Source organism: Pan troglodytes, chromosome X (genome assembly GCF_028858775.2).
Source record: "Pan troglodytes isolate AG18354 chromosome X, NHGRI_mPanTro3-v2.0_pri, whole genome shotgun sequence".
Lineage (NCBI taxonomy): Eukaryota > Metazoa > Chordata > Mammalia > Primates > Hominidae > Pan > Pan troglodytes.
In genome coordinates, this window is record NC_072421.2 from 94,279,812 (window position 1) to 94,294,896 (window position 15,085).

Genomic DNA, 15,085 nt, shown 5'->3' on the forward strand with positions numbered 1-15,085 from the left:
GGTTTCACCATGTTGACCAGGCTTGTCTCGAACTCCTGATCTCAAGTGATCTGCCCATCTCAGCCACCCAAAGTGCTGGGATTACAGGCATGAGCCACCGCGCCTGGCCTGGGTATGTATATTTAAGGATGTATGAGAGTGTGGCCGATGGGATAAGGAGCAAAAAAAAACACAAACTTACCTGTCTCACAAGGAAAACAGAGGAATTCAAATGAGAACTCTCTCAACCATCCCCCACCCCATACACTCAAATCCAGAACAGTGTTCCTTCAAGTGTGGTCCACAATTTCCTTCCATGAGAATCACGTAGGGGCTTTACCAAAATGAATATCATGTACTAAATGTTGCACAAACTAATTTACAGTGTGACCATGGAATGTGCAGCCAAAGTGGAGCAGAGATAAAAGGCTTTGGAGTTGATGAGGTCAAAGAATTGTGACCTTCAAGTTGCCAGTTTTAGCAAGAAGGCATAGTGGGAAAACTGGGGGGACAAGGAGGTTTTGCAAGAGGATAATTGACTAAATCTTTTTTCCCTTATTAAAAAGGAAAAATGAACCAGATAAGACTAAAAGTGGAGTAGTTTTCTCCTGAGCTGGTCCCAAGTCAACCAGACAGCACAAATAGTCACCTTGATGAAAAAGAAATAAACGATTTGATTGACTGGATGTGGTCATTAAAAAAACATCAAAAACAACAATGCACCCATGAATTACCCTGATTTTGTTTTCACTTTTCAGCTGGTTATCTGGCACTTTACACTCAGCCCTTCCTAATCAACTGATGGTACCTGAAGTCACTGAATGCTTATAGTCTTTTATTTGATCGATAATTAATTGATAAATGTTGTCCATGTTTCCCATAACATAATTTTTACCCTAAAAGGAGGAAACCTCGAGTCAAGTTACTGTCTACTCTTAAGTCAGAAAACGTTTCTATGTCCTCATAAAAAAGATAGATAACTATAAGTTTGGAAATACATCATTTGAAGTACATCCCAAACTAGATTTCTCTTGGGAATTAATTCGCCATGTCTTTATGGAATCCCAGGCCTGTACTCTCAAACTAAATTTGATAGCTTATGAATATTCTGCTATGGCTAGAAATGTTCTTCTTCTGATAAATCTGCTAATATGTTTCATTATTATGTTAAAGGAGCTATTTACATGGCTCTCTAGAGTTGGATATATCTTATTAGGAATAAGCTATTGGACTTCAAAAGATTGTAACATATTATTTTGTTTTCAGAAAAACTGTTAATTTTCCTAGTCATTCCTTGTAACTTTTCCAGAAAAAAAAAAAAAACCATAAAAAACAATTGCCTCCTTTGAAAAGAATATGATACCAGACCCTTCTTGTGATAAAATTAAGTCAATTCTAATATCAAAATTAAATATGAATAATAATAAGATTTCTTAAAAGAACTAGCTCTTCTTTTTGTGTATTAATTAATTCTGTTGATCATTCATAGTTTTTTGTTTGTTTGAGACGGAGTCTCTCACTGTCGCCTGGGCTGGAGTGCAGTGGTGCGATCTCGGCTCACTACAACCTCTGCCTCCTGGATTCACGCCATTCTCCTGCCTCAGCCTCCTGAGTAGCTGGGATTAGAAGCATCCGCCACCACTCCTGGCTAATTTTTTGTATTTTTAGTAGAGACAGGGTTTCACTGTGTTGGCCAGGATGGTCTCGAACACCTGACCTCGTGATCCACCCGCCTCGGCCTCCCAAAGTGCTGGGATTACAGGCATGAGCCACCACACCTGGCCTTATCATTCATAGTTTTTTAAGATAAGGTTCCTGTCCCACATATTGTGCTAGTAAATTAATAATGCTGAAGAAGCAAATTATAGTCGCTAAAGAGAAATTAGAAGATGCTTTAGAAAGTATTAGAGGTGACTGGGAGCGATGGCTCACACCTGTAATCCTAGCACTTTGGGAGGCCGAGGCGGGCAGATCACAAGGTCAGGAGTTGGAGAACAGCCTGGCCAACATAGTGAAATCCCGTCTCTACTAAAAATACAAAAATTAGCTGGGTGTGGTCGCACACACCTGTAGTCCCAGCTACTCGGGAGGCTGAGGCAGGAGAATTGCTTGAACCCAGGAGGCAGAGGTTGCAGTGAGCCTAGACCACACCATTGCACTCCAGCCTGGCGACAGAGCGAGACTCCATTTCAAAAAAAAAAAAAAAGTATTAGAGATATGATGGGGAAATAAACTGTCATTTTTACTGTGATTCTACTCAGGAGCTGAGAGATTATGATGTTAAAAGGGGTGTGGGGGCAGTGTGGTGGCTCATACCTATAATCCTAGCACTTTGGGAGGCTGAGGCAGGAGGATCACTTGAGCCTAGTCCAGCCCTGGCAACATAGTGAGACTCCCATCTCTATAGAAAATTTTTAAAAATTAGCTGGACGTGGTGTGCACCTATAGCTCCAGCTATTCAGGAGGCTGAGGTGGGCTGGATCCTGGAAGATCAAGGCCGTAGTGTGCTGTAATGGCACCACTGTACTCCTGTCGGGGAGACAGAGTGAGACTCTGTGAATAAGGAACTGTCAGTATGTGCACAAATTTGTCTTAAGGAAAGACACTAAAGAAAAGAAAGACGCTGGGTCACTATAGTGTTATATTTTCTGTACAGGGGAAGAGACTCTAATATAGTATACATAAATATTCCCATAGGAGCATGAGAATTTTTTCAATCCTACGCTTACCAAAACAATCTTTTAGTGATTTTATTAGTTTGCTAGCTATTGTATTAGTTGCTAAGACAGTTATAACAAAGTATCACAGACTGTGTGGCTTAAGCAACATAAATTAATTTTCTCACAATTCTGGAGGCTAGAAGTCAGTCTGAAGTCCAGGCATCAGCAGGGTTGGTTTCTTCTGAGGCCTCTCTCATTGGCTTGCAGATGGCTGTCTCCTTCCTGTGTCTTCACTTGGTTTTCCTTTGTGTGTCTGTGTCCTAACTGCCTCTTATAAGAATAACAGTCATATTGGATTAGGGCCCACTCTAATGACCTCATTTTAACTTAATTACCTCTTTACCTTATCTCCAAATACAGTCATATTCTGAGATATGGGGGTTAGGACTTCAACATATCCATTTTGGGGGGCACAGTTCGGCCCAAAACAGTGATTATTTCAGGTTTCCAAATACATGAATACAAAGAACGTTTCCCGTAAGTATATATCATCTAGTATATATTTGTATTACTCCATTCTCACACTGTTATAAAGAACTACCTGAGACTGGCTAATTTATGAAGAAAAGAGGTTTAATTGGCTCACAGTTGTGCAGGCTGTACAGGAAGCATGGCTGGGGAGGCCTCAGGAAACTTACAATCATGGTGGAAGGGCAAAGGGGAAGCAAGCATGTCTTAACATGGTGGCAGGAGAGAGAGTGCCACACACTTTCAAATGACAAGATCTCGTGATAACTCACTCATGAGTACAGCAAGGGGGAAATTCATCCCCATGATCCAATCACCTCTCATCAGGCCCCTCCCCCGACATTGGGAATTATAATTCAACATGAGATTTGGGTGGGGATACAGAGCCAAACCATACCAACATTTAAAAATCAGTAACTATGAGTTACTTTTCTAAATGTCTTATCTACCTGGAGAATCAACATCTACTTGCTTAATATCTACCCTGTTCCAGGTACTGGTTTAGGTGCTCAGGCTGGAAAGACAAAGAAATACATTTCCTGCCCTTGAGAAGTTTGCACTCTAGAAAAGGAGAAATACCATAAACAACAAATACACTAAAATGTGCTAAGTATTATTAAAGAAGAAATGCAATGTTGAAGGAACAAATTCAGCTAGACCCATGGTGATGCAACCAAGGTAATAAAGGAATATATTAAGCCCCAGAATATTGCTTAATTAACACTACTGCATGAAGTATTGGAGCTTATTATTTTTAAGACTTAATGTACTCATTTGTTTAGTTTTTTGCCTGAAGTCTTAAAACCCAGTTGATGTAGATATCTTTAAAAACATTTTATAAAATGTTGTTTATATTTGTCAAAAAATTCAGTAGAAATACATGAATTTTGTCATTATAAAATGGTCATGACCATTTGTTTAGTTTTTTGCCTGAAGTCTTAAACCCAGTTGATGTAGATATCTTTAAAAATTATTTATAAAATGTTGTTTATATTTGTCAAAAAATTCAGTAGAAATATGTGAATTTTGTCATTATAAAATGGTCATGACCTTGCAGACTATGTTATTCAAATTAAAAATCAGTCTTGATAGGATACTATAAACTAAGTAATCATTAACAACAATGCTATATAGAATAACTCAGAAATCTAAGAGCAGGTCAACTATACAGAATTGTTTGCAAAGTTCTAGAACAATCCCTAATAATACTTAAGAACCAGAGTAAAAAAGTGGTGAGATAACCCAATTTATAATGAAGTACTGTATCACTTAGATAGCAGATATCTATCTTATAAAAGTTATTCTGAAATTATGATACACTTCAAGAAGCATCCAGTCCATTCTAAAATTATTTTTCATAATACCACCATTTTTCCTGATAACCAAGAATAAAATGATCACCAGTCCCTACATACACCAGTGACTCTTCATTTTAGATCTCTTTTCTTTAGTCTTTCAAAGATGCTATTAGAAACATAAAGTCAGCAAATATCACCAAGAAAAAGTCAGAGACTCCTCTTTGGAGTTGTGTATTCAAAATGGTCCTCTAATATGTGTATAACAAATAAAGAGAAATATGGCATGACAAATGCTTACAAAATCTATTTCATAAAGAAACCAGCTTTTGCTTCCTATAGATTTCTTCTTTCTCAGCTTTCATGAAATTAAATACACAACTGTGATTTAGCTTTAAAATTTTTCAAATGAGAAATTTGAACTAAATTATTTTTACGGTCCTTGTCAGGAACTTTGAAGGGTCTGAGATTTTATACTATGTACAAGTTAATAAGTTAGTCAGCCATATAGATGCTGGCAGAATACACAAGACTCTAGGGTCAGAGACGAAGAATAGTTTACTAATACGAGCAACGGCAGTAGCCAGAATGTCAGCATTTGTACCAGTTCCCTGAGCTCCTCTTCCCATAGTGTGATGCAAAGAAGGGCAGAAGATACCTGCATATGTAGTAGGGTACATTATAATAGAGGAATCCTGAATTTATCATTTATAATAGGCAGTAAGCTCTGGAAGGAAACTATCTCTGTTTCTCATGCCTGCTCACAATATATTCTTTAAAAATTGAGATATAATTCACATAACACTTTCCAAGTGTACAATTCAGTAGTTTTGAGTGTATTCACAAAGTTGTGCAACCATCACCACTCCTTAATGCTATAATTCCAAGCATTTTCTATTACCTGAGAAAAAAACCTCATACCCATGGTAGTTATTTCCAATTACCCCTTCTCTAACTCCCTAGGAATCACTAATCTATTTTTGTCTCTGTGGATGTGCCTGTTCTGGACATTTCATGTAAATGAAATCATACAATATGTGGCTTTTTGTGACTGGATTCTTTCGCTTAGCATAATATTTTCAAGGTTCATCAGATATTTATTGCCTGGATCCCTCTGTGCCTTGACCCACCTGCCTGACTGGATACTTTGGCACCAGCTACAGCCTACACAACAGCAGAGCCTGCTAAGCCTTTCTAAGTGAATGACCACCTTCTTGCTCTTCCACCACCACCTCAAGCCAAACTATATAGATGAGTTGGTTCCCAGGTCCTTATTTATTTATTTTATTTAATTTTGTTTTGTTTTGTTTTGAGACTGAGTCTTGCTCTGTTGCCTAGGCTGGAGTGCAGTGGCATGATCTTGGCTCACTGCAACCTCCGCCTCCCGGGTTCAAGCAATTCTCCTGCCTCAGCCTCCCGAGTAGCTGGAATTACAGGCACCCACCAGCACACCCAGTTAATTTTTGTAGTTTTAGTGGAGACAGGGTTTCACCATGTTGGCCAGGCTGGTCTTGAACTCCTGACCTCAAGTGATCTGCCTGCCTCAGCCTCCCAAAGTGCTGGGATTACAGGCGTGAGCCACCGCACCTGGTGCCAGGTCCTTGATCTTAAATACCTGGATCTCTACCAATCCTAGATAGTTTCCTCTCACAGACTTTGTGCTGCTGATAACCATAAATTCTACTGGCAAGTATATTCAAATTATGACAAAGGCTAGTTTACAACCATTAAAACCATCTTAGTCAGATTTAAATGTATCTACTTTCTTATAGATCCATTGATTTATGTTAGTATTAGAAATTCCATGCCCATTTGAGGGCTATGAATGTGAAATAAGGTGGTTTCATAGACCACGCCCCACTGCTAAATATCAAAGGCCTGGCTTATTCTGAATGTCTTGTTTTTTTCAAGCACCCCCTCAGATAATTTTGGAATATCAATACCAATATATATATCCCTTCCCCTTGACCTCATTCCTACCCTTGGAGCGGCTTGTTCTTCTCTCTGGTAGTGTCAGGAGTGTCAGAGCTTCCCTAAACTATCAGAAGCAACTGATTCACCTCCTTTTACTTATCTACCACTGTTGTGCTTTGTTCTACTCTTGATGGCTCCTGCTGGTTTGAATTAGATTCATCTCTTACACCATCCACCCCTGACTCTGTTTCTACCTTTGACTCAACATTTGGTCTCCCATTCCACTCCATTTATTGCTGCATTTTAAATGTGTAGTTTAGCCATTTTAAAACATCCACATGGAAGAATTGTTCTTGAGAAAGCAGTCAGAAGGATACTATTTGGTAAACTACTCCTTCAGTATTCCCCTCCTTAATTCAATTCTATCTCCACTTCTGGTATCATGTTTTTCTCTTCTCTGTCCTATAACCCTCCTGCTCATGACATGTTTTCTTCTATTTCAGTCATTTTCAAGTTTTAGTGGGCATCAGAATCAGCTGGTGGGCTTGTTAAGACACAGATTGCTGGATTTCACCACAGAGCTTTTGGTCTAGTAGACCTGGGTTGGTGCTCAAGAATTTTTATTTCTATCAGGTTTTCAGGTAATGCTGATGTTGTTGGTCTGGGGACCATAGTTAGAGAACCACTGTTCTAGTTCAACATTGTTCATATTGACAACCTGTATATTTCCATGGCTTGTCCTCTAGACCCTTTCATGTGAATCGCCTTGATGTATAGAACTAGCTAATGTAGCTAAGAATTCTCACCTCTGATGGCCACATGGTGAACCCTCTGGATATGCCATAATCACCCAGAGGCAAGTCTCTAAATTAGAATCAATTATCATGGGTCACTCTAAAGTTATACATTTAATGTGCTGCTGTATTAGTTTATGTTCATGCTGCTGATAAAGACATACCCAAGACTGGGTAACATACAAAAGAAAGAGGTTTAATGGACTTACAGTTCCAAGTGGCTAGGGAGGCCTCACAATCATGGAGGAAGGTGAAAGGCATGTTTCATATGGCGGCAGACAAGAGAAGAGAGCTTATGCAGGGAAACTCCCCTTTTTAAAACCATCAGATCTCATGAGTCTTATTCGCTATCACGAGAACAGCACAGGAAAGACCTGCCACCATGATTCAATTACCTCCCACCAGGTCCCTCCCATAACACGTGGGAATTCAAGATGAGATTTGAGTGGGGACACAGCCAAACAATATCAGCTGCCTAGAGGAAAGAAGCTCAGAATCAAGATGTAGGATTTGTATGCTAAAGCTCTTGAAACGTATTTCCAAAGTGCAGCTCACTGCCCAAGTAAAGCTAGTTCTGCTTTCTAGAAGTAACAGAGAGGAAAAATAAATTTAGAAAGTGAAATGCAATCTACTCTCAAATAACCAAAATAAATGTAGTCTCTCATATTCATATTCTCTCTCTAGGTCATTATTAAAATAGGCATGTTTGTATGTGTACATATTAATGTGATAAATTAAGGGTTATCTTCATGTGTATCTATCTGTGTGCTTTGTATATGAACTTTCATATATAAGCATATATCTAGGAAATTCTTAACTTACTGTAATTTGTATATTATAAGCCTCCAGCCCTTAAAGCAGACTTTCAGCACACAAATACAATTATGGCAGCCAGTCTACTTTCTGATACACTGCAATTACTGCTTTCCTTGGATCCTGGCTTCAATTTGGCTCCTTGGACTAGCCTCTACCCTATATAGTTCCTCTACCCTGTGTGTGGTCAGAGGTCAACACAGCAGAAACTTTCATGGAAACAGAGGGGCAGGGTTAGAACTACTATATCTGGCAGAAAGGGGAGAATAATGAACTAAGCTGAGTAAATGTGAGAGAGAGTAGGGAAGAGCGAAGTGGGAGGAGTATAAGAGAGAAAGAAACCACCAGACACACATGAAAGTCAACAGTGGGGACCCTCTGACGTTTTATTAAGCTGGTGAACTGTCTCTGAAAGGAATTTCAAAAGTGGAGTTCTGAGGAACGTTAGCTTGATTTTAATGTGGGTATGGTCTTCTAGGGGTACATTGTTTCCAAGAAGAAATCTGCTCTTCAGTTTCCTGATTTCCATCTTTAACGTCACCAAAGATCTCATTCTTTCTGACTTTTCTGGCTACCATGTCTTTAAAGTTAATCCATGGCTTTTGTGTTCTTGCACATGAATCCCATCTGAGATGTGTGAATTTTTCTCTCAGCATCCAGCCATCCAATATCAAAAATGTTTCTCCTTCTAGATTATTTATCTGCCTTACATATCATGGTATCACCACTCTCCCTGTCACTCAGTACTGAAATCTCAGAATCTACCATGAGTAATAAACTCCAGTAGGCTCTTTCCTTGGATGGTTTATTTTCCTTGTCCACACTTCACATGAGTTCCCACAGACTTCTTTCTTTGATTCCCATGAACTCTACACTCTCCTTTGATGATCTCACCTACTCTCACATCTTCAACTAATACTGTTATGTATTAGGTTGCTGCAAAAGTAATGGCAGTTTTTGCCATAATGGTGGTGATGGTGTGAAGCAACAACATGGTGAGGGATTAAGCATTATTCTATGGATTTGGAATCAAACTCACCCCTGTGTGCCTTTGAATGGAGCCACTATTTTAATCAAAGTTTGGAGACATTTTGATGGTGTGAAATAATAACATGGTGAGGGATTAAAGGAGGAAAATTTTGATGCAGGCCGGGCCCAGGTGGGAGGATCAATTGAGCCCAGGGGTTTGAGACCAATCTAGGCAACAAAGCAAGACCCCATCTCTACAAAAAAAATTTGCCATAATGGCAAAAACTGCAATTGCTTTTGCACCAAGCTAATAATTCTTCATCTCCATCTCCAAACTTTCTCAGTAATGCCAGACCTAATTTCTAAAAACATCTACATTTGTGTATCTTGCAGGCACCTGAAGTGTTGCTTCATCTATCTCTCTCTCTCTCTCTCTATCTATCTCATCACATTTTTATAAATGTATTTCTCTTCCTAGATTTCCAATCCGAATGTAATATAATCACTCCTCCTACTCAGTGTTTAAATCTCAGAATCCTCTTCCACTCTTCCCATTCTCCCATTGCCTATATTAGGTCACCAAATCCTGACAACTTTACCTATAAAATCTCTTCCCATCTTTCCATTCTCTTTCCTACTGCCCCAGATCCTAGTCTCATTATTGTATGTCTGTCATTGAAATATCTAACTACCCCTGGTCCCTTAAACCAGACCAACGTACATATGCATCTCATATCCACCAACATAAGGTCTGGATGCCTCTAGGCTGTTTACCATTCATTCTCTTTCCTTCCTTAAAACACCTTCTCACTTTGATCCTGGCTCCAATTTGTCAACTCTTGGGTCCACAAGCCAAGTCTAATGGAGACTTTAACCTTTTGCACTCTGTTTATTTTTGTTTTCGTTTTTTGACTCTTGGTTATTCTTAGCAGATTTTGTCTCAGCTCACCCTTCCAGGTCCTCCCTCTCTGGACTTCCCTGGATATCTACCCTAGGTCAGGTTCCTGTAACTGGCATCCAGGCTGAACTAACACATATTCCCCAATAGGAGAACGGCTTTTGAAAGGGCTTTCCTAATTCATCTCCCCACCTCCAGTTTCTCAATTTACAAACCATTCTACATACCAATGCCAGAGCATTTTTCCTAAAACATAGGTCTGATCATGTGTTTATCCTTTTCATTTTTCTGGTGACTCTCCACAGTCTATAGAATAAATTTGGAATTCATTATGGCATTCAAAATATTTCTGATGTGATGCCACTCTGCTTTTTCAGCTTTATCTCCCACTATACAATCACAACCCCTACTCTTTGGCTCCATTTAGACCACTAATCAAATTCAGCCCACATTTTCCTTTCTCTATGCTGCTGGGTTATACTGTCCCATCTGCCTGAATGCCCTTTTCTCTCACTTCCAACATTTGGGATCCTACTTACAATTAAAGGCTCAGATTTTCTATGAAACCTTCCCTGTTTTCTTTCTCCTGTATGTTTCTGTAATTCTTTTGCAGTTAGTTGCATACTTGTCAGTTGCCTTGACTAGATACTAAGCCTGTTGAGACCATGAATAGTATATCTTTCACTTATCTTTACTTAGCATAATGCCCTGGACATAGTTACTGCTAAATATTTGTTAATATTATTTAATTAAAATTAGATACATAAGTTCTAACATGCTAGATAAAATCTAATCTGCTTTATAATCCTACATCATAGTCATCAAAAATAGCTTAGAATAGAAAAAAACAATCTTCTAATAGTTCTATATTATTGTAGGGCCACATACAGGGCTGTGGCTATGATAGAAAAGTATTATTCTATGGATTTGGAATCAAGCTCACCCTTGTGTGCCTTTGGATTTGGCCACCATTTTAATCAAAGTTTGGAGACATTTTGATGGCGTGAAGCAACAACATGGTGAGGGATTAAAGGAGGGAAATTTTGATGCAGGCCGGGGCCCAGGTGGGAGGATCAATTGAGCCCAAGAGTTTGAGACCAACCTGGGCAACAAAGCAAGACCCCATCTCTACCAAAAAAACTAAAAATTAGCTGCGTGTGGTGGTGGATGTCTGTAGTCCCAGCCACTCAGAAGGATGAGGCAGGAGGATGGTTGAGCCTGAGAGTCTGAGGATACAATGAGCTATGATCACACTACTGCACTCCAGCCTAGGTGACAGAGCGAGACCCTCTCTCAAAAAAAAAAAAAAAAAAGAATTAAAATGTTGATGCAAATCAGGGTTGGTTCATAGGGTTTAGAGGCAGGTCTGCCCTTATATCAGGTGGGAGGTGAAGCTGCTAATGTTGATGAGATGGCTGCTCAAGTTAGCCTGTTTTGAAGGCAGCAGAAGGCCAATGTTACAGGGGTATTTGAAAAAATAATAAGTAAAATGAAAGCAGCAGCAAAATATATATTCTGGCATCTGTTTTTCAGGAAATCATCCAGTGACTGAAGTCTTTCTCAAAAATTTTCTTAAAAATTCATGTGCAAATTTCTTGAAAGAAGGCCTTCCAAATGAATCTAATGTCAATGTAGGTGTACCTTTTAGCTTATAATATGTTAGAATAGAAGACTTAAGAAATAAGTAAGTTAAGGCCTATGTATTCCCTGGTACTATACCAGGTAAAATATAATTTAATATAATTGGTTTCTGAATTGTTCTGTTTAATCAACTCCTAGGAGCTGTTCTGGTACATAATGTATACCTGACTAAATATGGTATTTGTGGTCATTTCTATAAAATGTCAGACATCAGGCCGTGGATCAGGAGGAACTTCCTCTATTATATAATTGTATGGGAAATCAAACTCCCAAATCTCTGGCCTTTACCAGGAGACAGGGGGCAAGATTACATGTGTTCACATGAGAATATCAAAACTCTTTGGAATTGTACATAGGCACATTTTGGTCACTGTGTGCATGGCAGGGGAGGGGCTTAAACAACTGATTTGTATCTGTGTCCAAGAAACAGATAATAATGAGCAAACCAAAATTGATGTGGGCTGGATGAATCTTAAAAACATTATTCTCAGTGAAAGAAGCCAATTCCAAAAGACTACCATTGTATGATTCCATTTACATGAGACATCCAGAACAGGCAAATCTACAGACATAGATTAGTGGTTGCCTTGGGCAGTGCATGTGTTGGAGGGGGTGGTTTGGGATGACTGAGGGAGGAGTGACAGCTAAGGGGTAAATGGGGTGGTGATGGTCATACAACTCTGTGAATATACTAAAAACCATTGAATTGTACACTTTAAAATAGTAGATTTTATGATATATGACTTATATCTGAATAAAGCTGTTAAAATTGATGTGGGAGAATATATAAAACATAAATAAGGCTGTTTTTAGGCTTATCTGACTAGCGATGCCCAGATATGAAAACATGTTATTTACAGATGTCAAACATGTGTTTCTCAATTTTCATGTAATTAATAATATTTTGAAAAGGTCATAATAAACACAAACCACAAAATAAGAGACACTAGATTTTAATAGCATAATTTTAGTCTTGCTTTTGAACTCTATGAAAACTCTATTCTCTGAGTACTCATTACTATACCTATGTCTTAGTAACTTACAGGTTGGATAATTACCACTCATGATCTGTTAAGCCATTCTTGAAAATCACTTCGGGGCCTTGGTGAATGTAAGAAAGAAAAGTCTGTTGTTCTTTGTTAGAAGCAGATTTTCCAGATAACATTCAAAGAGTTGGTTTTCAGCATACTATATAAAACTATAGGAGGCGTAATATGTTTGAGGATTCTCAAAGTCTCTATTAGGCTTGACATTTTCCCCAAAAGGAGAAACTGGCACTGGTGTCTCTTAGACAGATTTTCTGGGGCTGTGCTTTAGCTGCCTGGCTTCTTGCCCCCAGCCCTATAATCATCATACCTGAGCCCAGTAACTTTTACCTCCAGGTAAGTGACCATTACTGGTTATTATCGTTTACAGGTTTTTTCTTGTTGTCTTCTTTTCCTCCATTGGAACCAATCCTGCTCCTATTCAGAGAGGATTTAAGGAGCAGTATTTCAGTAGTTTGATGGCTTGGCATCAAGCGGACCTATCCCTGATGGTCCTATTTCGCTCTCACAGACCAGTTGAAGAAACTGAGTATCTTGGGTACCAGTTTTATTTGTCTGTGTCTGCCTCCTTTCACAGACTTCATCTGATGTGCTGGTTCCTTTAGGACCAGTGCTCTGCCTTATTTGACACTCTCTTGACAGACCTCTTAAGGGATTAATCATTTGTTTTTGAATCCCAATCCCCATGACTGGATTGCTGCTCCATACTCTTTGAATCAACCTCTGACTATTGGCTGCCACCAGATTTTCTGGATTCTGTTTTGTCAGCCTGAAAGGACATCCATTGCTGGACTTTCAGAGTCCAGCAGTTTGCCTGCTTATGCCTACTGTTACGTCCCCACCCCCCTACTCCATGCTTTACCAGCTTGACCAGACTCTTCTTGCTGGTGACTAGAGGAACCTTCTTAGCTTTCCTGTCCTGCCCTAATTAGGTTTTTTTAGTTTCTAGGTACCAGGCTCCTTGATCTGGCTTTGCCTGTCAATAACAGGCACCTGCTGACATAGTATCTCCTTGTTTACCACTAGTTTTTTATTTCCTTGGGCCAACATTTTGGTAATTCTTGTTTACTCTCTCTTTTCCTTTGTTTCCTGTATATAATCCGTGAGGAGGAACAGTTTATTCCTTTTAAACAGCTCTTGGATTCAACTGTTGCTATTCATTTCCTTTGGGGCCACTCCAGTTCCAATCCTCACAACTTTATCTAGTTTAAGCTGGGATTCAGTAGTGGTGCCTTAAAGGGTTGCCTCAGAGGATGAGAGGGGAAGCCAAGTGGACATGAGCAGTTCTCCACTCTCTCACTGATTTCAAACAGGTCATCTACATTTGTATCTGTTGGGGTTCTATGAAGAGTTTTATTTAGAAAAAAATCCTGTACTCGGCCAGGCGCGGTGGCTCACGCCTGTAACTCCAGCATTTTGGAAGGCTGAGGTGGGCAGGTCATCTGAGGTCAGGAGTTCAAGACCAGCCTGGCCAACATGGTGAAACCCCGTCCCTACTAAAGATACAAAAATTAGCCGAGCGTGGTGGCACATGCCTGTAATCCCAGCTACTCAGGAGACTGAGGCAGGAGAATCACTTGAACCCAGGAGGCAGAGGTTGCAGTGAACCGAGATTGCAACACTGGACTCCAGCCTGGGCGACAGAGCAAGACTCCATCTCAAAAAAAAAAAAAAAAAAAAAGAATCCTGTACTAAAGGAAAAATAAGTTTGAAAATCAGTGTTCAAAGTTATTCTGCATATCATTGCCAAAGCAGCTCCCTGAAACATCTTTTGTTTTATAACTTCCCTGCTAAAGATCTGTATCAGTCACTATGTCTTGCATTCAAATGTGTTTACAAACTGGGAACACACTATGGGGATACGCATGTTTCCTACAATTATTCAACATCTATGTTCTCACCATTCTACTCAAGTGCCACTGGCCTCTCAACATTATTGGTCAGTATTGTTTCCACACCATTCCATATGTTGTCTTTTCCTTACTTCCTTTCTTTGCTTTGTCTATTCAAGTCTGATTTCTGCTTCATAGCTTAGCAGCTCAAGTCCTACCTCCTCCTTGAAAACTTTATCTATTCTAGGTCCCACCGATTTCACTCCTTCACCATATTATATTGAATTTAGAGTCAGTATCTCCAAGCTAGGCAGCTAATTTTCTCTTACTGTTTCACACCTTAGTTCTCTTGCTTATTTTCTCAAGATTTTAGGCCTAATGATGGCAGGGATTTTACATTTTACAGTCTGTTTCATTACAAGTGTTTGTGTACCACAAACAGCATATTAGCAATTGGCAAATAGAATAATGTCAAAATAATGTGGCAGTCCAGTTGATACATGTGTGTGAATTTTCATAGCACTTTCTTTTTTTGAGACAGGTTCTCACTCTGTCACCCAGGCTGGAGTGCAGTGGTGTGATCATAGTTCACTGCAGCCTCAATCTTCCGGGCTCAAGCCATCCTCCCACCTCAGCCTCCTGAGTAGCTGGGACTACAGGTGTGCACCACTAGGCCTGGCTAATTTTTTAATTTTTATTTTTAGTAGAGACAAGGT